At 39.8% G+C, this 24,055-nt stretch overlaps 1 protein-coding gene across 1 annotated transcript in view; it reads left to right on the forward strand.

Annotated features, from left to right (window-relative positions):
• Positions 1-8,943: 8,943 nt before the first annotated feature.
• The window catches only part of tmem91 (transmembrane protein 91), a 38,892-nt gene continuing 23,780 nt past the window's right edge, over positions 8,944-24,055 (forward strand). Inside the window, exon 1 of the mRNA XM_058388289.1 lies at positions 8,944-9,322. The gene's annotated coding sequence lies outside the window, so the exon portion shown is untranslated. The remainder of the gene's footprint in view (positions 9,323-24,055) is intronic.

Here is a 24,055-nt window from a genome sequence, read left to right on the forward strand (position 1 = left end):
TGTCTTTGTTCCCTCCTCCATTATTAGCTTCATGTATGTAAAGGTCAGTATCCAGAGGCGACGGTGTGCTAGCTGTAATCAAAAACCAAATGATGATAAACTCTACAGACTTTGCCTTGGGGTTATGGAGAAAGGTCAACATGCTGTAACGTTACCGCTTTTGTTTATCTTAGAGAAACCAAATGAGGTTAAAATGTGTTCCTGTGAGAAAAAAAATGAGCCAAAATGCGCATGTGTGCTAGATATTTTGCACAAGGACATTTCACTATTCAACACAAACAGTGTATTGTAACGTCATTTCAACTAAAACATACTACATAAAAAAATTAGACAAAAGAGGTTTCCTTAATCCTGATTGGTCGGAAAGTATGGCTGTCTATAATATCAACTTATTCACAAGGAATATAATGAAAAATTTGATGAAAAACAGATTAAAAAATGTACGTAAAGACGTAAAGCTTTCGGTTTACAGACATTTATTAAAGGAGTCTCCAGTGTCAGTGCTTTATCACCGACATTGAGGTGGTCAGAATGTGGTCAGCATTTTCTCACTAAGCTTTTTTTTATCATACTGAATTCAAGAAAAAGTGAGGGATTTCCTGTATTTTTCACTGCTATGACTAAAGAGAAAACAGATGTTCTGCAGCATTAAATGTAATTATAAATGTATAAAAAGTGTAACTTGTTATTTAATAAATTATATTATTATTAGTAGTAGTAGTAGTAGTAGTAGTAGTAGTAGTAGTAATAATAATAATAATAATAATAATAATAATAATAATAATATTATTTAACATTTACAGTAAATAAAAAAAGAGGTTCACTTCTGGAGAAAATAATATGGGGAGAAATCTACCGATCTGGCAGGACACTTTGAAGAAAACTGAGCTGTTATCTTGACAGATAATTTCTCAGAGAGGGAAATGATATTATATGTAACAGGCTACCTTTAGAAGATTAGATCGTACTTAATAAGACAACTTTCTGGATTGAATTTCCTAAAAGAAAATTAAGATCTTAAAAGGGAGAGAGAGTGTTCAATGTCTTGTTCGCTCTTCCAGTGAATAGAGATCTGTGTGCTTTATTTATTATATATATATATATTTTTTATTTTATTACCTTTTTCAAGGCCCCAAAATCTTTTTTTTTTCCTGCAAGCTTTTTTTTAATTATTATTATTTTCTCTTATTTTCTTTGCCGATAACGAAACCATTATGCAACTCTAAGGTTATATGTTTTAATATCAGTATTTTGGCCTGAATCTGTATCAGAGGTGTTCAGACACAATAATCACCTGGCAACCCAAAGGAAAGGAGTATTTTCTCTGACCAGTATAAAAGTGACCACATTTACACACGATCAGGCATAACATTATGACCACCTGCCTAATATTGTGTTGGTCCTCCTTTTGCTGCCAAAACAGCCCTCACCTAGCTTGCCCATTTTTCCTGCTTCTAACACATCAACTTTGAGGGCAAAATGTTCACTTGCTGCCTAATATATCCCACCCACTAACAGGTGAGGAGATAACCAGTGTTGCAATAAAATATATTGCAATCTGCAATAAAACATGTTAATACACTGGACAAAATAAACACAACATGAATATCTTTATATCCTAAATGAAAGACTATGAGTTGATAATGATGACATTGGATATACGCTTCATCGATGTTATATTAATGTAAGATGAGACTTGATGGGTTCAAATTTCCAAACATCCATCCATTTTCTATACCCACTTTATTCCTAATTAGGGTCATGGGAATCTGCTGGTGTCTATCCAAGTACACATTGGGCGTAAGGCAGGGGTACACCCTGGACAGGTCACCAGTCTATCACAGGGCCACACATATAGACAGACAACAACACACACTCACTCCTTTGGGGAATTTAGAATTACCAATCAACCTATTGTACATGTTTTCGGGACTGTGGGAGGAAACTGGAGTAAACCCACGCAGGTACAGGGAGAACATACAAACTCCACACAGAAAGGCCCCTTCCTGTTCGAACCCGGGACCTTCTTGCTGTGAGGCAACAGTGCTAACCACTGAGCCACCATGCTGCGCAATTTCCAAACTACACACTTAATATTCATATGTACAGTATAAGATGGTGTAACGTATTCACTGGATGATACGGATGGCGTGACTCAGCAGACATGAGTGAAGCTATGATCTGCTATGAAGTGCGATGTGTGACTCACTAGGCTCAATCATCACTCCCAGAGTCCTGATTGAACTGATGTGAACTCCACATACTCACTCATGTTCTGGCACACACACACACACACACTCATGCCCACGCACCCTTTAGTCAGTATCCGATCCCCTAGTAATTCGGTTGTTAATTTTTTTCCAAGAATTCTCTAGCTGAATTAGGATGGTATAAAATATGTGTTATAAATAATACAGTGTATATCCTCCAATCAGCCATAGCATAAAAATCACCTGCTATTATGGTGTAGGTCCTTGTTGTGCACCAAAACAGCTCTGCCTCATCCAAGCAAGACCTCTGAAGGTGTGCTGTGGTATCTGGGCTCCAAGATGTTAACAGCAGATCCTTTAAGTCCTGTAAGTTGCGAGATGGTGCCTCCATAAATCGGACTCATTTATCCAGCAGTTTGAGAACTGACTGTAACATATCCCACCCATTTGCAGGTGCCATCAATGTAACCAGGCATAGCATTATAACAACCTGCCTAATATCGTGTTGGTCCCCCTTTTGCTGCCAGATCAGCCATCATGCACTGTGTATTCTGACACCTTTCTATCAGAACCAGCATTAACTTCTTCAGCAATTTGAGCAACAGTAGGTCATCTGTTGGATCGGATCACACGGGCCAGCCTTCACTCCCTACGTGAATCAAGTGCGCCTTGCTCACTCATGACCCTGTCGCCGGTTCACCACTGTTCCTTCCTTGGACCACTTTTGATAGATACTGACCACTGTAGACCGGGAACACCCCACAAGAGCGGCAGTTTTGGAGATGCTCTGATCCAGTGGTCTAGCCATCACAATTTATGGCCCTTGTCAAACTTGCTTACAAATCCTTACTCTTGCCCATTTTTCCTGCTTCTAACACGTTGACTTTGAGGACAAAATGTTCACTTGCTGTCTAATATATCCCACCCACTAACAGGTGCCATGATGAGGAGATCATCAGTCTTATTCACAGTGCTCAGAATGTTATGCCTGATGGGTGTATATACATGGATGACTAATTGAAAACCAAAACAGATACAGATGCAGCTAAAGCCATTGAATTAGTGCCCAGTATTGATATAGGAAGACCATACTGGATTTACTGGTGGTTGTATGATATTGTTGAAAATAAATATCTTTGAAACTGACCCACTTCGACTACATTTCTGAGAGATTCATCCCAGCATTTATCCATCTTTCTGTAACCTCCAGATTTTCAGTTTCAAAGTATTCTAGTGATTTTCATGCCATGCAGCACTGTCTGAAAAAATATTTCCAACTGGCAACATCTGCTTGGAAGATCAGAGTCTATAAAGGGCTAAAATTACCAGTTTTGAGTTTGTTAAAAAATCAGCAGTTATTTTAAGCTGTAATTGTGACAAGTACTTTAAGAAGGTTAGATTGTAACAGTCCCTAAAATAACATTAATGCAATATCTGTTATAATAGTTTGCTTGGAAATGTTGTCAGGAAAAAAAAATCAATAATAAATGTTTTGTTAAAACCTAAAACTGTAAGCTAGAGGATGTAAAGGTCATTAATGATATAAAACCATATTGCTTGTCTGATCATTTCATTAGAATTCGATCCTGATCTTGATTAGTTTAGCCTGTGTTACATGAGTGTCCTCTAACCTTAGCACTGGCTATTCTAATTTGCCTCTGAATATGAATGTTTGCACATATTGGACTGGATTGATATAGAGTTCCACGTCACACTTGGCGTCCCTGGGGTTGGTTCTAGATCCGTGGTCATGACCAGGATCAAATTATTCTTGAAGATTAATGACTGACTGAATGAATGAATGTTGTTAGCATTCTTATTCTAACAATCTCTTCCAAATGTTGAAAGAAACACATATAGAAAACCCCTCCAAGCTTCACGATTGTTCTTTGAACTACAATTGAAAATGAAAATGATCTATCTAGCCAAATTTTTTAGCCGAGGAAGGAGACCTGAAATTGTTTATACTGACGCAACGTAGCACACCGAAAGGCTGAAAAAATCACCCCATGTTAAACTAAGGCTGTCTGAATTAGCCTAGTCCTCCCTCTATCTTTGTGTTCATCTGGCTGGTGTGTAAACATGGACATGATGCGAAGCTGGAAAGGCTATTAATCCACGCCGTGCCAAACAGCTGCCACAACAAGAGAACTAGACAAATGACACGTCAAACAGACTCTCGCTACGCTACACAACACAACAGCAGTGCTAGTGTATGTGTATGAGGCAGGGAAAAGGACAGAGAGCAGTGAGTGTGGACATTATGAAATAGTCTGTATAATCCCAGAGGACATTTATTGATTATTAGTGTGTGTCAGGCTTTTGCTTTATCCCCAGCATGGTTGACCCCATCCTGTGGAAATCCAGTACAGAAAAGGACAGAGGAAAGATTTATCCATAGATTATATATTATTTTTTGTAAGATTGGTGAAAAATATACTGAGGAGCTTTAGCAATACTATGGATTGGGAAACTGTGAAATAATACCACATCTCTCATTTATTTCTCTTTTTGTCTCCCTTTCATCATTTCTTCATAGTAACGCAGGGATATTTTTTAGCATCCTGCGTCTGTCTAAGATAATCTATGAGCATGCATTCATACAAAGACTATAAGAAACAAACAAAACATGTTCTAAGAGAGATTCATCATTTAAAGGCATCATCAACGGTGCATCTGGTTAAAATGATATATTAGTTTTTCGACCTCAGGCTATTACACGTTGCCAAAGGTTTATCAGTAATGGCTGCATTTTTTTATTAACTTTTTTTAATCTAAATTTTTTGTTGTTGTTATTCTAATAACAAATCTAATAACAATCCCTGGCTCTTTTTTCTCTGATTTAACTGTTGAATTGTTGTTATATTATGTCCGTGTCAACGCTTACAGTAATGGCACATTCGTGGGTACACTGACAAATGTGTGAAGAAAACAAATGGTAAGCTAAGATGTAGTAAGAGGGAGGTTATCTTTTAGGTCTGAATGTTTTCAGCACAGACAACAGCCACAAAAATGTCCTGTGGTGCTGTTTTTGTCCATGACTGCGTCCATAGTCGTAAACCATATACCAAATACCAAATAGTTGCAAAAAAATAGACTTGTACTAATTTACACACCATTCAGAACATTACAGTCACAGTACATGGTTTGAGACACAGCCTGTGTATTAGACTTTATATTTCTGGATTGGTCATGTCAGTGTTTTTCTCAGAACTTTAAGAACATTACAAGCCAGAAAAACCTAACATCTATTATTATTATTATTATTATTATTATTATTATTATTATTATTACATTTCCACCGATCAGCAATAACATTATGAGGACTGACAGGTGAAGTGAATAACGCTGATGATCTCCTCATCATGGCACCTGTTAGTGGGTGGGATATATTAGGCAGCAAGTGAACATTTTGTCCTCAGTGTTGATGTGTTAGAAGCAGGAAAAATGGACAAGCGTAAGGATTTGAGCGAGTTTGACGAAGGGCCTAATGGTGATGGCTAGACCACTGGATCAGATCATCTTCAAAACTGCAGCTCTTGTGGGGTGTTCCCGGTCTGCAGTGGTCAGTATCTATCAAAAGTGGTCCAAGGAAGGAACAGTGGTAGACCGACGACAGGGTCATGGGCGGCCAAGGCTCACTGATTCACGTGGGGAGCGAAGGCTGGCCCGTTTGATCCGATCCAACAGACGATCTACTGTTGCTCAAATTGCTAAAGAAGTTAATGCTGGTTCTGATAGAAAGGTGTCAGAATACACAGTGTATGACAGGTCAGGGCTGTTTTGGCAGCAAAAAAGGAACCAACACAATATTAGGCAGGTGGTCATAATGTTATGCCTAGTTGGTGTACATTTGAATATTACTATTATTGCCAAAGTCAGTGAAAATCATGTTGCCATGCTTGAATGCTGCCATATTGTTTCTTGGATTCCGCTATCAGTGCCCCTTCCTAAAATACAGTGAGGGAAAAAGTATTTGATCCTCTATCAGTCAGAAAGATTTCTGGCTCCCAGGTGTCTTTTATACAGGTAAGGAGCTGAGATTACAGTAGGAGCACTCTCGGGGAGGGCTCTTAATCTCAGCTCGTTACCTGTATGAAAGACACCTGTCCACAGAAGGAAGCAATCAATCAGATTCCAAACTCTCCATCATGGCCAAGATCAAAGAGCTGTCCATGGATGTCAGGGACAAGATTGTAGACCTACACAAGGCTGGAATGAGCTACAAGACCATCGCCAAGCAGCTTGGTGAGAAGGTGACAACAGTTGGTGCGATTATTCCCAAATGGAAGAAACACAAAAGGACTGTCAATCTTCCTTGGTCTCGGGCTCTCACCTCATGGAGTTTCAATGATCATGAGAACGGGGAGGAATCAGCCCAGAATTACACTGGAGGATTTTGTCAATGATCTCAAGGCAGCTGGGACCACAGTCACCAAGAAAACAATTGGTATCACACTACGCCGTGAAAGACTGAAATCCGGTAGTGCCCGCAAGGTCCCCCTGCTAAAGAAAGCACATGTACAGGCTCATCTGAAGTTTGCCAGTGAACATCTGAATGATTCAGAGGAGAACTGGGTGAAAGTGTTGTGGTCAAATGAGACCAAAATCCAGCTCTTTAGCATCAACTCAACTCGCCGTGTTTGGAGGAGGAGGAATGCTGCCTATGACCCCAAGTACATCATCCCCAGGTGACAGGACAACTGCACTGCATCGAAGGGATGATGGACGGGGCCATGTACCGTTAAATCTTGGATGAGAACCTCCTTCCCTCAGCCAGGGCATTGAAAATGGGTTGTGGATGGATATTCCAGCCTGACAATGACCCAAAACACACGGCCAAGGCAACAAAGGAGTGGTTCAAAAAGAAGCACATTAAGTAGTGTAGTGGCCTAGCCAGACTCCAGACCTTAATCCCATAGAAAATCTGTGGAGGGAGCTGAAGGGTCAGCCACAAAACCTTAATGACTTGGAGAGGATCTGCAAAGAGGAGTGGACCCAAATTCCTTGAGATGTGAGATGTGTGCAAACCTGGTGGCCAACTACAAGAAATGTCTGACGTCTGTAATTGCCAACAAGGGTTTGCCACCAAGTACGAAGTCATGTTTTGCAAAGGGGTCAAATAGTTATTTCACTCAATAAAATGCAAATCAATGTATAACTTTTTTGAAATGTGTTTTTCTGGATTGTTTTGTTGTTATTCTGTCTCTCACTGTTCAAATAAACCTACCATTAAAATTACAGACTGATCATTTCTTTGCCAGTGGGCAAACGTACAAAATCAGCAGGGGATCAAATAATTTTTCCCCTCACTGTATTACACTTTTCAAATCGCAAAATGAAAAATGGACGTTTGCAAATACTTTGTGATTAAAACTGCAATAAGAGCCAGCGTTTTGTCTCTTCTCTACTGTCTCTCAATCACTTGGACGCCATCTTGTGAATGTAGCATGATCATACTATCATGTGACCCAAACATCTGGACTTGTAGGAACATACAACCTGTCTGTAACATTGTACTGCTGTTTAGAATTAAGAACTTAATTGCTGAAGAGGAGGAATAAAAATACCACAGACGTCGAATTCATGAACTAATCCAATCCAAATAAAAATAAAGCTAACTCTAGCTAGCTTGTCGCTAATAATTGTACAGTAATCCCCTGTTTATCACGGGGTTACGTTCCAAAACCACCCATGATAAACGAAAATCCGCGATACACTTAATTGTTTAAGCCGTAAATTTCCCTCCCACACTCTTTAAACACACACAGAAATCATTTGTGTACAATACAGCAAAAAACACAGCGTACACAGCACAAAACGAAACACTCGGGACAGTGACACGTGAAGAACTGGGATGCTGGAGAATTCTGCTTCCCTTTCACCCGACTGCACGCATAGCCAGCAGCCAATCACTAACCATGATTAAATGAATGGGGCATTCCGATTGCCCGGACTCGTTCCTCCTGCTGTACTGTCTTTTGATTTTCACCACCGCGCTTTCCTAAACAACGCTACGTGTTCTTATTAACTTTTTACTTCATTTCTTTTGTAATTAATGTTTAGATTTTGTAATCATTAATTATATTTTTATTAATAAATTACCTTATTTCAACATAAAAACAATTCACTATAAGGTTTGCGGATACCGCGGGAAAATCCGCAAAAATAAATAAATAAATAAATTAGTTATGTTCCCAATAAAAATCAGATAGATAGATAGATAGATAGATAGATAGATAGATAGATAGATAGATAGATAGATAGATAGATAGATAGATAGATAGATAGATAGATACTTTATTCATCCCAAAGGGAAATTCACAGCTTCCAGCAGTATCCACAAACACAGGTAAATAAAAAACTAAAAAAAAAAACAAAAAACAAATTAGGGTACAAAAATATAACAAAAAATATATCAAATAACAAAATATTACACGATTTAACAAAATATAGCAGAAAAATAGATTTAAACAGAGATTTAAGGAATAAATATGGAGAATGGAATGAAAAACAAGATAAGTGCAAAACAAGTGTTTAAATCAGCGATATACCGGGACCGCGATATATGAACCGCGATATAGAGGGGGATTACTGTATTAATAATGCACTCCTGATTTTGGTACACAGGTAGTGGGCAGGCGCTAAGACCCTGGGCTGCACTGTGGAATATAGCTGAGGACAGAGATAAGAGTCGGGGGTAGAGTCACGGAGAGAGAGAGAGAGAGAGAGAGAGGGAGAGAGAGAGAGAGATGACAAGAGGAGAGAGCGGTGAGCGACAGAGAACTGCTGAGCTGCGCTGGAGTTTGAAAGTCTTTGCGGAGAGACTTAAAACGGCAACGGTGATATAAATACCTCCGCTTTTAACCGGATTAAAGCCATAACACTTTCCTTCCCTGACAAAGTCTGAGAGACTGTGCAGAGGAGACGAGGAACCGCGCGCGTGACAGGAGGCTGGTGTTCTCATAGCTGGGAACTCAGGTAGCTGGAGATCATCACCTCACACACACACACACACACACACACACACACACAGAGCCTGAACTGAACTCCAACACACACATGCACCAGAGATCCTCAGACAACAAGACCAGCCTCACAGGAAATGACAGGTACGATCATATCTATTATTCATTTATTATAATAAAACCTCATAAAGTGTGTTATGATCTTCTGTTTTATATATGCACCAGGCTTAAAGCAATGTAAACGTGTGGACACCTTAAAGCTTCAGTGATGTTCTTCTTCAATACATACACAGGCTTCATGCTCAGTATACTCTCAATGGTCCATCACATGAACTTTAGGATCTTTGGTGATCTAAAACATGAAGATAATATATGTTTTTTTTTTTTATTATTATATTCCTTTAAAAAAGCACGAGGCATATCCTGGTACCACCTCACTGACAAACCCTTGTTCAGTAGCTTTTATTTATACCACTGGTAGTGTAGAAAGTTTCTGCACCGAAAACTTTATCCAGAGACCTGAAGAGCACCACCACCACCATCGTCCAAGCTTCTCGCGTATGGACACTACCGTCAGTGATGCACAAAGTGTTCATGCAGGTCAATCTGACCCCTCGTTTGTTTTTCCACCGATCGATGTCCAGAACTCGTTCTGATTTGCATAAGGGTTAATGGCATATTGAGCCTCTTCCTCCTGCCGGTCTCATCAATCTGACTGGTGATTTGTTTATTTATTTTTAGCTTTAACGCAGTGTCACGTTGATGTAACGAGGATGCAAGGTTCACGCTGATTGCACACACTGCATTAGGGTTGGGTTATTGATGCTCTGCAGTGGCTGGTGTTGGCAAGGACGCTGCTGAAACGCTGCACTGTTTCTACTGTTTCAGTCCATCTGCATGCACGAATATATATATATATATATATATATATATATATATATATATATATATATATAGATATATATATATATATATATATATATATAAAATAAACCAGGATCTGAGTTTGCTTTCTGCTTTGATTCCTTTGGGATCCAATTTTCTAGCATTTTTTATTATTATAGCACTTGACTTCCCCACTGTTTGTGATGCCTGGTATTCAGCACACTTTCAGTCGCTCATACACACTCACACTGTATATACACACATACCCTTTGAGCACAATCTCCCTGATAAAACCATATTTGAGATTACAATGAAAAAGGGATTATGAGATTGCATATGGTATGCACGCGTCACCCGGGTTTAACGGCAGTGGAATCTCATTTTCTTCCTTTTCACCGAAAGCAGAATAACACTTCACTGGAATGAAGTGCGGCGAGGAAGGGCATTGTGTTTGTGAAAGTGTGTGTGTGTGTGTGTGTATGTGTGTGTGAGTGTATAGCTCTATCACTTTGTCCCATGCTGCGCGCTGTTGTAATTTCGCAGCTCCCGGTGTGTTAGCAAGATCCTAGCGTAGGTGACAAACAATTAGCAGCCACTTATGTCCTACACTGATTGCAATGATAATGATAATTCAGTAACACTCGTTCATCCAGACAGGAATTCAGCCTTGCATATCGAAGCATGTGCTCATTCACCATGATTAATGCCAGGGTTTGGGGAATAAGTGTATGGGAGATTAACCAGTGAAGGCTGCTCATGAAATGAGATGGAAGGGATAAAATCTAATATCTATAATTCACTAGACAATGAAAGTATTGGGTTTGTGCCATCACAAGGTCTCACAATTGGAGTGATAAGTACGTTAATGCGTTACGGTTTAGTTAAGTGATTCATTTAGATTTGTTCACCGATTCATTTCATTGTCCAGATCCTAAGACTAAGCCAGTGTGAGAAGTCTTGAAAACAGCTCAAAATTCTATTCAACTCTGGATATTTCCATCTCAGACCTAATGAGCTTATACAGGGTTCATTGAACTGATCTGCTGAATGAGAAAGGAGAGAGTCAAACAACTCATAAGCAAAAGATTCGCTGAGTTAAAATAAACACGGAACCACTGAATAAGGAGAGAGAATCTTGGCCATGACACAAACTCTCACTGACTCGAACACAGAATCGTGTTCAGAACCAAATGAGTCAGTGACTTAAACTCTGACATGCTGAATCAGGGAGAAGAGAATCCTGGTCATAAACAAATGTCTCACTGACTCAAATACTGACCTGTTGAATTAGAGAGGATAATATCTTCATCATGAGAGAACAACTCAATGACTGACTCTCAGTCATGAACAACAGACTCAAACACTGACCTACTGAACGAGGGGACCAAATGAGTCAGTGACTTAAACACAGAATGAGCGAATCTCAGTCAACAGCAAAAGACTCAGTGTCTCAAACCCTGACCTGCTGAATGAGAGATGACAGAATCTTGGTCATGTGAAATGATTCACTGACTCAAACACTGACCTGCTGAATGAGAGAGGGCAGAATCTTGGTCATGTGAAATGATTCACTGACTCAAACACTGACCTGCTGAATGAGAGAGGGCAGAATCTTGGTCATGTGAAATGATTCACTGACTCAAACACTGACCTGCTGATTGAGAGAGGACAGAATCTTGGTCAGGACTGAACGAGTCAGTGACTTAAACCCTGACATGCTGAATGAGAGAGGACAGAATCTTGGTCATGTGAAATGATTCACTGACTCAAACACTGACCTGCTGAATGAGAGAGGACAGAATCTTGGTCATGTGAAATGATTCACTGACTCAAACACTGACCTGCTGAAAAAGAGAGAGGACAGAATCTTGGTCATGTGAAATGATTCACTGACTCAAACACTGACCTGCTGATTGAGAGAGGACAGAATCTTGGTCAGGACTGAACGAGTCAGTGACTTAAACCCTGACATGCTGAATGAGAGAGGACAGAATCTTGGTCATGTGAAATGATTCACTGACTCAAACACTGACCTGCTGAATGAGAGAGGACAGAATCTTGGTCATGTGAAATGATTCACTGACTCAAACACTGACCTGCTGAAAAAGAGAGAGGGCAGAATCTTGGTCATGTGAAATGATTCACTGACTCAAACACTGACCTGCTGAATAAGAGAGAGGACAGAATCTTGGTCATGTGAAATGATTCACTGATTCAAACACTGACCTGCTGAATAAGAGAGAGGACAGAATCTTGGTCAATGTGAAATGATTCACTGACTCAAACACTGACCTGCTGAAAAAGAGAGAGGACAGAATCTTGGTCATGTGAAATGATTCACTGATTCAAACACTGACCTGCTGAATAAGAGAGAGGACAGAATCTTGGTCAGGACTGAACGAGTCAGTGACTTAAACCCTGACCTGCTGAATGAATATATACTGTAAATTAATAAATGTAGATAAATATATAAAAGACTGTAAATCTGTTTGCTAATCATATAAGCAGTTTGTTGAGTGCAGTTGTGAAGCAGCAACTGAACCAAACGAACGAATCGATTCAGAGTCGTTCACCTTAATGATTTGTTCAAAAAGACAGAATAAAACTTTCCTAAATGGAAGCATTTCTCAATATAATGATCAGTATCATGATCACGAACATGTATATTGTTTAAAGGTGTTCTCGGCTGCTTTTATAACATCGGTCTCCATGTTTATGTTCCTAGGATTAATTAAATATTGTAATGCGTATTGATCCAGCATTGTGAAATATTGTACTTTGTCTCTACTAGATGAAGGTGTAGTACATATTATATTATCAGTACATACCGAGTACCACCGAGTTCTTACTCACTCATCCCTCTGATGCAGACTTGAGGACTTGACATTGACTGCACAATCCGCACGTCAGCTAAAAAGGGAAACTGCTCTTACTCGCCTCGGTCATCACTTTGCTGCGTCAACACGAACAGCCTCCCAGAAAACATGTACATAAGTATCTAATGCATATACAACATCATACGTGTTATTAAATCCATTTATTCACCAGTCTAGTGGAGGAGGAACATGACTAGCCGAAGGACACTTAGTGCTTTTGGATGACAGGAGATGATATGAATCCTGAGTGCAGACAGAGAGCTCATGCAATGTCATCATCTTTTTATGGATTCATGAGGACGGGTTTTTCTATTTTTTTTTTCTTTTTTTTTTTTCATACAGAATAGTCTCGTGGGTCTCTCATGTGCCGCTTTGTTCAGATGATATTTTCTAGGAATGTGTCAGTAGCAATAGATCTTTCCGTATACGCATGAACGGCATGAAACGACAGCGATCTGGAATTATTTCACCATCGATGATTAAAGCAAACCGTCCTGCAAACTGTGCTCCTTGAAAATATCAAAAGGAAGAACTTCAGCATCTGATAAAGCTGATAGAGCCTCACATCGAGGCATTTAAACCATGCAGTTAATGGAAAAGGTAAGGCAGTCCCTCTAGGATTGTTGCCACCACTTACTGTATGTCTGATTTTGCTGCAGCTTTCTTTCCAAATCTGTGACACAAGTTTGTTATTTTTTTATTTTTAGTCTCCGCTCTAATTCATCCTAAAAGTGTTCTATCAGGTTGAGGTCAGGACTCTGTGCAGGCCAGTCAAGTTCCTCCACACCAAACTCACTCAACCATGTCTTTATGGAGCTTGCTTTGTGCATTGGTGTGCAGTCATGATGGAACAGGAAGGGGTCATCCCCAAACTGTTCCCACAAAAATGGGAGCATGAAATTGTCCAAAATGTCTTGGTATGCTGAAGCATTAAGAGTTCCTTTCACTGGAACCAAGCCTAACCCTTGAAAAACAACACCTGAATTCAATGATTTGGAGGGGTGTCCCAATACTTTTGGCAGTATAGTGTATAAAGGTGCAAGGAAGACCCGAAAAAGAGCTTCATAGTTTTGAGTTACACTATGGGTAGGGTAGGGTAGGGTAGGGTAGGGCAGGGTAGGGCAGGGTAGGGCAGGGCAGGGTAGGGTAGGGTAGGGTAGGGTAGGGTAGGGCAGGGTAGGGCAGGGTAGGGTAGGGTAGGGCAGGGTAGGGCAGGGTAGGGTAGGGTAGGGCAGGGTAGGGTAGTTAATTGGACTTCCAGGCAAGCATACAAGCATAACATGAGACTGGGCAGCAGACTGGAGCTGGTGAGCCAGCTGGTGAATTTATGACTTATTCACACCTGAGCCAAAATTATCCAACCAAGCTGTGGTTAAAACCCGACCCTGAGATAAAGGGATAGAGAGAATAAAAGTGGTCTAATCTGGAACTGTAGCCATACAATGTGGAAGGTGTGTGTTTAATGAAGTGGTCAGTAAGTGTGTGTGTGTGTGTGTTTGGGCTATATGACCTGCAGACATGTGAGAATTTTGCACACAAAACAATAAGCTGAAAGCTTTTTCATCAGCATAATTCTCCCTCTCTCTCTCCCTCTCTCTCTCTCTCTCTCTCTCTCTCTCTCTCACGCACTCCATTCTGCTCTCTCTTTTGCTCCCTATTTCACTCTCTCTTTTTCTCTCTCTGGCTTGCTCTCTCTCTTTCTTTTGTTCTCTCTTTCGCTCTCTTTCACACTCTGTATCTTTCACACATTGTCTCTCTTTCACTCTCTCTTTCACTCTCTCTCTCTTGCTCTCTGCTTTGCTCTCTCTCTCTCTCTCTCTCTCTCTCTCTCTCTCTCACCCACTCTGTTCTGCTCTCTCTTTTGCTCCCTATTTCACTCTCTCTCTCTTTCTCTCTATCACTCTTTCTCTCTCTCTCTTTCTTTCATTCTCTCTCTCGCTCTCTTTCACACTCTCTATCTTTCACGTGTTCTCTCTCTCTCTCTCTCTCTCTCTCTCTCTCTCTCTCTCTGGTTTTTGCTCTCTCTTTCTGTCGTCCTCTCTCTCATTCGCTCTCTGTTTCTCTCTCTCTCTCTCGCTCTCTCTCTCACTCTCTCTCTTTTCTCTTTCTAGTGATGCCTGAGGGTGCAAGAAAATCACCCTGCAGATTCGACGCAAAAGGCTACTCTATAATATTGACTGCCTTGTGCTAACTCACGAGAGAAGTGTGTGCATGTGGGAGAGGAGAAAGAAAAGGGCATAATAAGCGAAGTTGAGAGATGACTGATTAATGTGCTCATTTGCAAACACATACGCCATGCAGCATGATTTAAAAAAAAGGGAAAAAAATCCCCTCACTCTGAATTCGTTACTTCATTATAATGTCATTTGGGAAGAATTATACAGCTTCCATTCTGCACATAATGTGACACCGCCAAGCTCCAGGCATTAGCGTGGTGGAATTACCGAAGCGGAGAAGTTCGCCTGAGTGCAGAGGTGGCAAATCAGGTTCTGGTCCATTAATGACAGGACATACTGTATACACACACACACACACTGCACATCACACGTAACGCCAGTGCACACATTTTGTGTGCTAATGAGCAACGCCTACTCGCTCTCCATTTGTGGCTCTTCATTGTGCCAGGGACACAGTGTGAAAAGACCTGGATGCTTCATTACTAAACTCCAACGCAAACCTGTGAAATATCAGCTTTATTAGCAGGGCAGTTTTACTTAAAATTGGTCCCTGGTGGTCTAGCAGATGAGGATCCTGTGCTCTCAATGATGCAACACGGGTTCTATTCCCTGGCAGAGAACCACCCCAGACCATGAGCCAGTGGCAGTATTGGTCCCAAAAAATGGGATGGTTGTGTGAGGAAGGAGTGGCATCCAATCCTGTGCTTAATCAAATATGGCAGCCCCAATGGGATCAGCTGAAAGAACAGTATTCTACCTCGGGTTGTCCAGCCATGGTGTCTTAAAGGGCCGGTGTTCCTGATTCCACCTTTTTAATCAGTTGATCTTGGCTTGCACCGGACTTAATGTGGCTTCTGCTTGGTTGGAATGGAAACCTGAACCTCCACACTGGCCCTTGGGACACCCCTGTGTTCTACTCAAATTTTTTGAAGGTCCAGCTACAAAAGATCCACATAGGCAACTGCATGGTGACAACAGTTATCTTTTAATGCTCCCTTTAGTGGGTTGTGGTCATGACTACAAATATGACATCTCAATTTGGTGTCTTTTGATGGGTGTAAAAAATATTTATTTTATTTTATTTTATTTTATTTTATTTTATTTTATTTTATTTTATTTTATTTTATTTTATTTTATTTTATTTTATTTTATGCAGTGGTACTTCAATGCACTATGGACTCTTAATAGATAAGACATTTGCTTGGACCAAAGAATAAATAAAAAATTCTATTGGTCACAACCATACATGACTTTTTATATCATAAAAAGTAGAATAAAAAAAGGGAATTCACGCTGAATTTGTTTTTATTTTTCTTCTTCTTATTATTATTATTGTTTTTTTTATTTATTTATTTATTTTTTTACTTTTTTTAGTTTTTGTGTTTGTTTGTTGACTTGTGTTGAATTCATGCCATAAAATTTTTTAAATAAAAATAGATATATAATTAACTGTATATAATCTGCACAATTATCTGTTTCTTTATTTTATTTATAAATTAAACATAGAGATCCTTAATGGAAACCATGTAAAATATCTCTGTTTGAGATAAAGGTTAAGGTGAGTGTGTGATTTAAGCATGAAGGCAACACAATCCACGTCAACATAAACAAACAAATAAATAAATAAATTAATTACTCACCTTAACCTGTGTCCAGTATCTCAAACAGAGATATTTTTTACATGGTTTCCATTAAGTATCTCCATGTTTAATTTTGCACAGGTTTTACACCGGATGACCTTCTTGACACAACCCTCCCAATTTGACCAGGCTTGGAAGACCAGTAGTGAGAGTTAAGCCCCCAGTTGGCTGGTGTGATTCAATCAATTTCTTCCTCAACACACAGTTCTGTGTTGTGCAGTGTGTGGGATTGATTTTTTATTTTTTTTTTGTAATGTCACTCCCACCTGGCCCTGAAGTCCTTTTATAATTAAGACATTTTTTATTAAAAAATAGTCATACACCGGTTAGTTTATACACTATCAGGATATTTCTTTAAGGAGCAAAATGACTTCCATGCTCTTGCAGTATTGCCATGGGTTTTCTCCTGAGACTTATGTAATTACTTTCTATGATAGCTGTACTCATGTTCAGTGCGCCTGAATGGAAGAGGGCTTCGGATGAATGATGTCACATGACGCATCGTGTCCCAAATCTGTGGAACATCCCCTTTAATTTGGAAACATTTCACGCTCCTCCGTATACTTGTGTAGCTTGTATACACTTGTCAGCAAAGGTAGCCTTGTGGCTCAGTAAAGAAGCAAATTTCAGGCACTGAACATGCCTTGGCTTATAGACTCCATTTAGCATGCAGATAAAATGTGTTTCGGCTACTCCTTTAACACTCTCCAGAGAAATATGGCCTCCCGAATATCAGTGAGATATTTGTGTTCTCTAAATTTAAACTGGAAAATGGCATTTCAAATGAAAAGGACTGACAAACAGAGCTAAGGGAGAAGAGGAAACGTAGAAGGACACCTGCCTCGACATGCATGAGAGAGAGATAGATAGATAGAGAGAGAGAGAGAGAGAGAGAGAGAGAAAGGTAGGAAAGGAGTGACTACTAAAGTGCCTGTGGTGATTTGTCGTCCTGTCCTTGCAGGCTTCTCTCCTCTGAGCTGGGGGATTTTATGTGCTCGGGAGGCAGTAATCAGAAAGAGAGGCAGCGCTGTAATGCAGCTGACAGCAGCCTTTTACACAGAACTGGGGGGAGGACCAGGCAATAAAGCTGAGTGCTTTTGTCCTGGACAGTAGTGTGGAGAGAAAGTGTGTGTGGTGTTATGTGTGATATGCTAATGAAAGCAAACGACAGGTCTGATAATACGGGTATGTGTGAAAGCAGGGGTGTCTGCTATAATTAAGATAGCAGGACGGCTTCGTCCTTTAATTGTCTTTCAAATCCAACAAGACATCAACGGCAGCTCTTATATTTAGCATCAGATTTGATTTGTCCTAGGGTGGATTCATTTTGGATGTTTCTTGGATCCAACTAGTAATTGTTGGAAGGATTCACACAATGCTCTGGGGCTGATTTCTCTCTAACCCATGCTGTAGATTCATGTTGATTTATCATAAGGAGAAGAAGCCTTGTACACCGATCAGGTATAACATTATGAGCACTGACAGGTTGAGTGAATAACACTGATGATCTCCTCATCATGGCACCTGTTAGAGGGTGGGATATATTAGGCAGCACCTCAACATTTTGTCCTCAAAGTTGATGTTAGAAGCAGGAAAAATGGGCAAGCGTAAGGATTTGAGCGAGTTTGATGAAGAGCCAAATTGTGATGGCTAGACCACTGGATCAGAGCATCTCCAAAACTGCAGCTCTTGTGGGGTGTTCCCGGTCTGCAGTGGTCAGTATCTATCAAAAGTGGTTCAAGGAAGGAACAGTGGTGAACCGGCGACAGGGTCATGGGCAGACAAGACGGGTCAGGGCTGTGTTGGGAGCAAAAGGGGGACCAACACAATATTAGGCAGGTGGTCATTACAGTACATTACATTACTGTGGAATTCTTTTCTTCACTTATCCCAGCTTTGGAAGTTTGGGTCGGAATGCAGGGTCAAGTATGGTACAGCGCCCTGGAACAGAAATTGTTAAGGGTCTTGCTCTAGGGCCCAACGGTGGCAGCTTGAACCCAGATCTTCTGATCTTCACATATCCCAGCAACTTTTTAGCTTTTTTTTCAGTTTGCAGGGTCAGCCATGGTACAGCTGGTAGGGTTAAGGGCTTTGCTCAGGGGCCCAACACTGCAGCTTGTCAGTTCAGAGGCTTGAACCGTGACCTTCTGATCAGTTGAGTTGCTCAACACTCATAGTTTCAAACAGCATCCTAAAACCTAAAAATTTTGTCTTTGATTCTTTGCTCTCAGTTTAACGTTAACTGCATGAATCTATCCAGTATCATGCACATAGAGCCAAAAGAGTTTTCTAGAAGATTCAGCATACTTATTCATACCATTTCGGGACACTGTGTAGCAGTGCACACAAACGTATTTCTAAATATTAGTTAGAGCTGCCAAGCAATCACTCATTTCTTCATTTTAGCAAAAGAAATTTGGCGCAAATTTCTAATGTGACCTAGCAATGCGAATTCTGGACGATTTGGTTCACCAATGACTCGACTTCCAAAACAACTCATTGCAATTTTTGTCTAAGCTGGACTGAATCTATAGTATTTTGACTTTGTGTGTGCATTTTATAAACTCTATTTAATAATGAAATGTGTACTGAAACATATAGTAAACATTCCTGAATTCATATTACTGCGCCTTCTGTGTCTCGGTACATCAATATAAAGATTCATTCCCAGTTGTTCTGGAAACTGATATTTACTCGACCACATATAGGACATATAGGTGTTCATCAAGCAGCAGTGCAGCTTTCCATTCACGCTATAACAAAACAGCTCAGTTGTTGAAAAGGGGTTTCCATGGAAGCATTACGATTAGAGTAATGACATCTACAAAGAAAGAAAACACGAGTGGATTTTCACCATTCTCCTCGAAGAGTCGTCTCGTTCACGAAGTGACATCGCTAGTGTGACCGCAGCTTCCGAGCTGTGGCTATTACAGTATGTGCAGGTCAATGAGCTCTCCATCAGTCACGCTGCATGATGTTTGACTCTCCATCGCCATTTATCCCAACACCTCCATACCGGAGCAATGGAGCGGAACTGTACTGTAGCGGAGCATCACTGAAAGCTTTACTGTCTAATCTGCTGAATGGATCTTCACTTACTATACAGCTCGATGAATTATACATTAGAGCTTCAGCTCATTACTCTTATTGACGCCTCCTCAACTCCTCGATCGCACGTCCTTCAGCCGAACATTAATCAAATCCAGCATCATTAAGGATGTATAAGGACACTAAAGAAATAGTGACATTTACACAGCTTGCTCCCTAGTATAAATCTAGACCACCTGAGACATGTCGGGAAACGTTAGTGTGTGAAATTTGCTGAGAAGCTACGGGGAAGCCATCTTTGCCAAATGCAACCTGGCTTCTTTTGCACAATTTGAAATAGACTACCCCTTCCAAAGATGTTTGGGAATACTGGAAGCCAGATAGATGGTAATATAATTTGTAAAATGTGCTTTATTATCACTGCACATACAGCGGAAATCTTTTCTACACATATCCCAGCTGAGGAAGTTGAGGTCAGAGTGCAGGGGCAGTTATGATACAGCGCCCCTGGAGCAGAGAGGGTTAAGGGCCTTGCTCAATTACCTAGCAGTGGTGGTGCTGGGGCTTGAACCCCAATCTTCTGTTCAATAACCCAGAGCCTTAACCACTTGAGCTACCACTGGCCCATATTTGAGCTACCACTGCCCCACACTTAAGCTACCACTGCACCATATTTGAGCTACCACCGCCCCATATTTGAGCTACCACCGCCCCATACTTGAGCTACCACCGCCCCATACTTGAGCTACCACCGCCCCATACTTGAGCTACCACCGCCCCATACTTGAGCTACCACTGCCCCATGTTTGTTCTACAACCGCCCCATGTTTGTTCTACAACCGCCCCATATTTGAGCTACTACCACTGCCCCATATTTGAGCTGCCCCCCCCCACATATTTGATCTACCACTGCCCCATATTTGATCTACCACCGCCCCATACTTGAGCTACCACCACCCCATATTTGATCTACCACCACCCCATATTTGATCTACCACCACCCCATATTTGATCTACCACTGCCCCATATTTGATCTACCATTGCCCCATAAAAAAGTGCTAGATTAGAAAGAGCTGAAAGTGAAAGACCTGGAAAAAATTTAAAATTTGTTTGGCTATAGATAGTAAGATTTTGAGCGAGGGCTATACTGTGATAGCTAGACAACTGAGTCAGAACATCTCCAAACCAGCAGGTCTTGTGAGGTGTTCCCAGTATGCAGTGGTTAGTATCTACCAAAAGTACCCCACTAAAAAATTTCCCAGGGTTTGAGGAAGAGTTGTACTCTGCTTCGAAGCTGCCCAGATCTCAGTCTGATCGAGCATCTGAGGGATTTGATGGAACAAATACACTCAATGGATGCCCCACCTCTCAATTTACGTGAAAGAATCTACTGCTAATGCCTTGTTCCAGATTCCACAGAATACCTTCGAATGCTTAGAGCAGTTTTGGCTTCACAAAAAGGACCTACATGTTACACAGTATATAATTAGCCTTGTGATATGAGAGGGATTGATTTATATGAATAATGTATAATTTTTCGAATTTTTCTGGTGAGTAGATATGTTCAGGATGCATGCTAGAAGTAAAAAAAATATATATATAGTAATAAGAAATGAGAACTGAATGATCAGTAGGTTCAAGCGTGACGTCGTTTTTCCAGACAGCGAGGAGACGATTCAGGTCAAACCATCTGATTAAAATGTATCATGGTACAAGGAATTGATTAGTCGGATGGAGAGATATATGTTAGATTTATGTGATGTATAAAATAGTCCCTTGTCTGAGGTAACAGAGAGAGAAATTAAGATAACCAGGCCAGACTCTGTTGCTTGAAAGTCACAATAAATTTTATATATTTATTTATTTATATTTAAATAGGAAGAGAGCTTCCTTTAAATAGGAAGTCTAACAGAGCAGAGCAGTGTTCATATTCAATTTGTTTTCCTTTTTTTAATTATTACAGAGTCACTGCAGTCTCTAACCAGCTTATCATTACTGCCAGGAAGAGTTCATTAGCAAGCATTCAGGAAGAATGAAATGATAGCAAAGGTTGGATTAGCAGAATATTTGCAGACGTTTGCAAAGATACAAACATGCAGACTTATGCATATGAATATAAAGAGCAAAGCCCTGCTACATTTATATATATATGTATATATACACTACCAGTCAAAAGTTTGGACACATCTTCTAATTCCATGATCTTTCCTGATGTTTATTTCTTCCTACATTGTAAAACAATGCTGAAAGGCAGCCGAAATCCACAATAATGTCCTCTGAACAGTTGATATTGAGATATGTCTGCTACTGATGCTCTGTAAAGCCTTCATCATGGCTCTAATCTGAGGTGCTGTTAATTGGTGGTTTCTGAGGCTGGTAACTCTAAATGAACTTCTCCTCTGCAGCAGAGGTCAGTTTTGGTCTTGCTTTCCTGGGATGGTCTTCATGTGAGCCAGTTTCATCATGGTGCTTGAGGGGTTTTGCAAATGCACTTGACAATACTGTTCTCACAAGAACTATTCCAGAACACCTGACCTTCGTGTCTTAAAATAACAACTGACTGTTGTTTTGTTGTCGTTACATATGGATTACTTAAGTCCATGTGTATTTCATAGTTTTGAAATCTCCAGTATTGTTCTAGAATGTAGAAAATAAATCCCTAAACCAAAAACATTGAATTAAAAGGTGCGTCCAAACTTTTGACTGGTAGTGTATGTCAACAACAGTTAAGGTTAATTATTAGTTAATAAAATAATCAATAGACAACATGAAATAAATATTATGTAAAATGTTTATAAGAATAGATAGAGAGAATAAAGTAAGATGAATAACTATAGCAGCAGATACGTATTTAAGATTTATTTAAATTACGTATTTGATTACGTAATTTATTTAAAATACGTATTTAAGATTTACTTAAGTATTTAAGTATTTGTTAGTTTCTTTGTATGGCTTTAATTTTTTTTTATTTTAAAATAAATATAAAAATATATAAAATATATAAAAATAGCTACAGTAAGAAATATGTGAAATATTATGTCATAAAAATATAAATATTATGTGAAGTAATTATTATAAATGAGTTTATGTATTAGGAGAAATATGATATAATAATAATAATAATAATAATAAATGGTTTAATAATAATAATAATTTCATATTTATTTCTTTTCTTTTCTATTTTTTTTCTATTTTAAAACTCCCTTTTTCTCTACTCCCACACTTAGTCAACAATACATGGCACAGCGGTAGCAAATATATGTACAGCTATATTTGTACTACACCGTATGTATGTTACTTCACACATACAGAATTACTAATCGGTTTTGTCTCCGACATAACGGTCCCTGATGAGCCAAGCCGCAATTTGTTTGTCTGACTAATCACAGGAAGTCAGATGGTTGCAGCTGATGCAGTCAGACAGGTAGACAGGCTGAGAGCTGATGGAGGGGAAAGGGGAGGTTAAAGATGACAGACAGATGTCGCTGCAGATGTCGTGTGGTCTGTGCTGTCATCTCGTTTTTGGGGTTTTTTTCCCCCGTGCTGCCTGACAGTGCGGTACGAAACTCCTCTTTGAGATGTTGTAGACCTCACAGGAACCCTCCTGCCATAACTACTGAAACGCCTACATGCTGAAACGCTGACACATCTGGGACACTGTTGAGTTGATGTGCTGATGTATTACTAACAAGCTTACAGGTCCAAGCATCTGGTATCAATATAAACACTCATTTTGGTTCTGTTCACTTTGACCATTGTAAACATGATTTGAACAAAGAGCCCTCTTCTAAACAGATGCACAGAAGCACCCTCCATGATTGGAGATCCACTTCATGGTAGATATCTGGACACAGGTGGGAGTGTACATAATACACAGAGAGATGATCTCTTTATTATAAATATGACCCATACATGAAAGTAACAGCCATACACCAGAATCAGGTTTATTGCTTTATATTAATAATGTGGGTTTTAACACATACAAGGAATTTGTCTTGGTGTATTGGTACACAAAAAAACAAAAAATAAACATAAACAATATAAAGAAAAACCTAAGGTTTTTTTATTTAGATTAACTCTATAGAAAATCTAGATCTGTGTAATAGTGCAGTATTATATTGTATAAAAAAAGTGACCCAATTAAATCACCTAAGCTACAGTCAGTGCAGGGTGGAAACTGTACATTAACTGTATATTAGTGACCAGTGCAAAGGAGCACAGTTTGAGGTAGGAAGGTAAGATAGAGGTGC

This window comes from Hemibagrus wyckioides, linkage group LG04, assembly GCF_019097595.1.
Source record: "Hemibagrus wyckioides isolate EC202008001 linkage group LG04, SWU_Hwy_1.0, whole genome shotgun sequence".
Taxonomy (NCBI): domain Eukaryota; kingdom Metazoa; phylum Chordata; class Actinopteri; order Siluriformes; family Bagridae; genus Hemibagrus; species Hemibagrus wyckioides.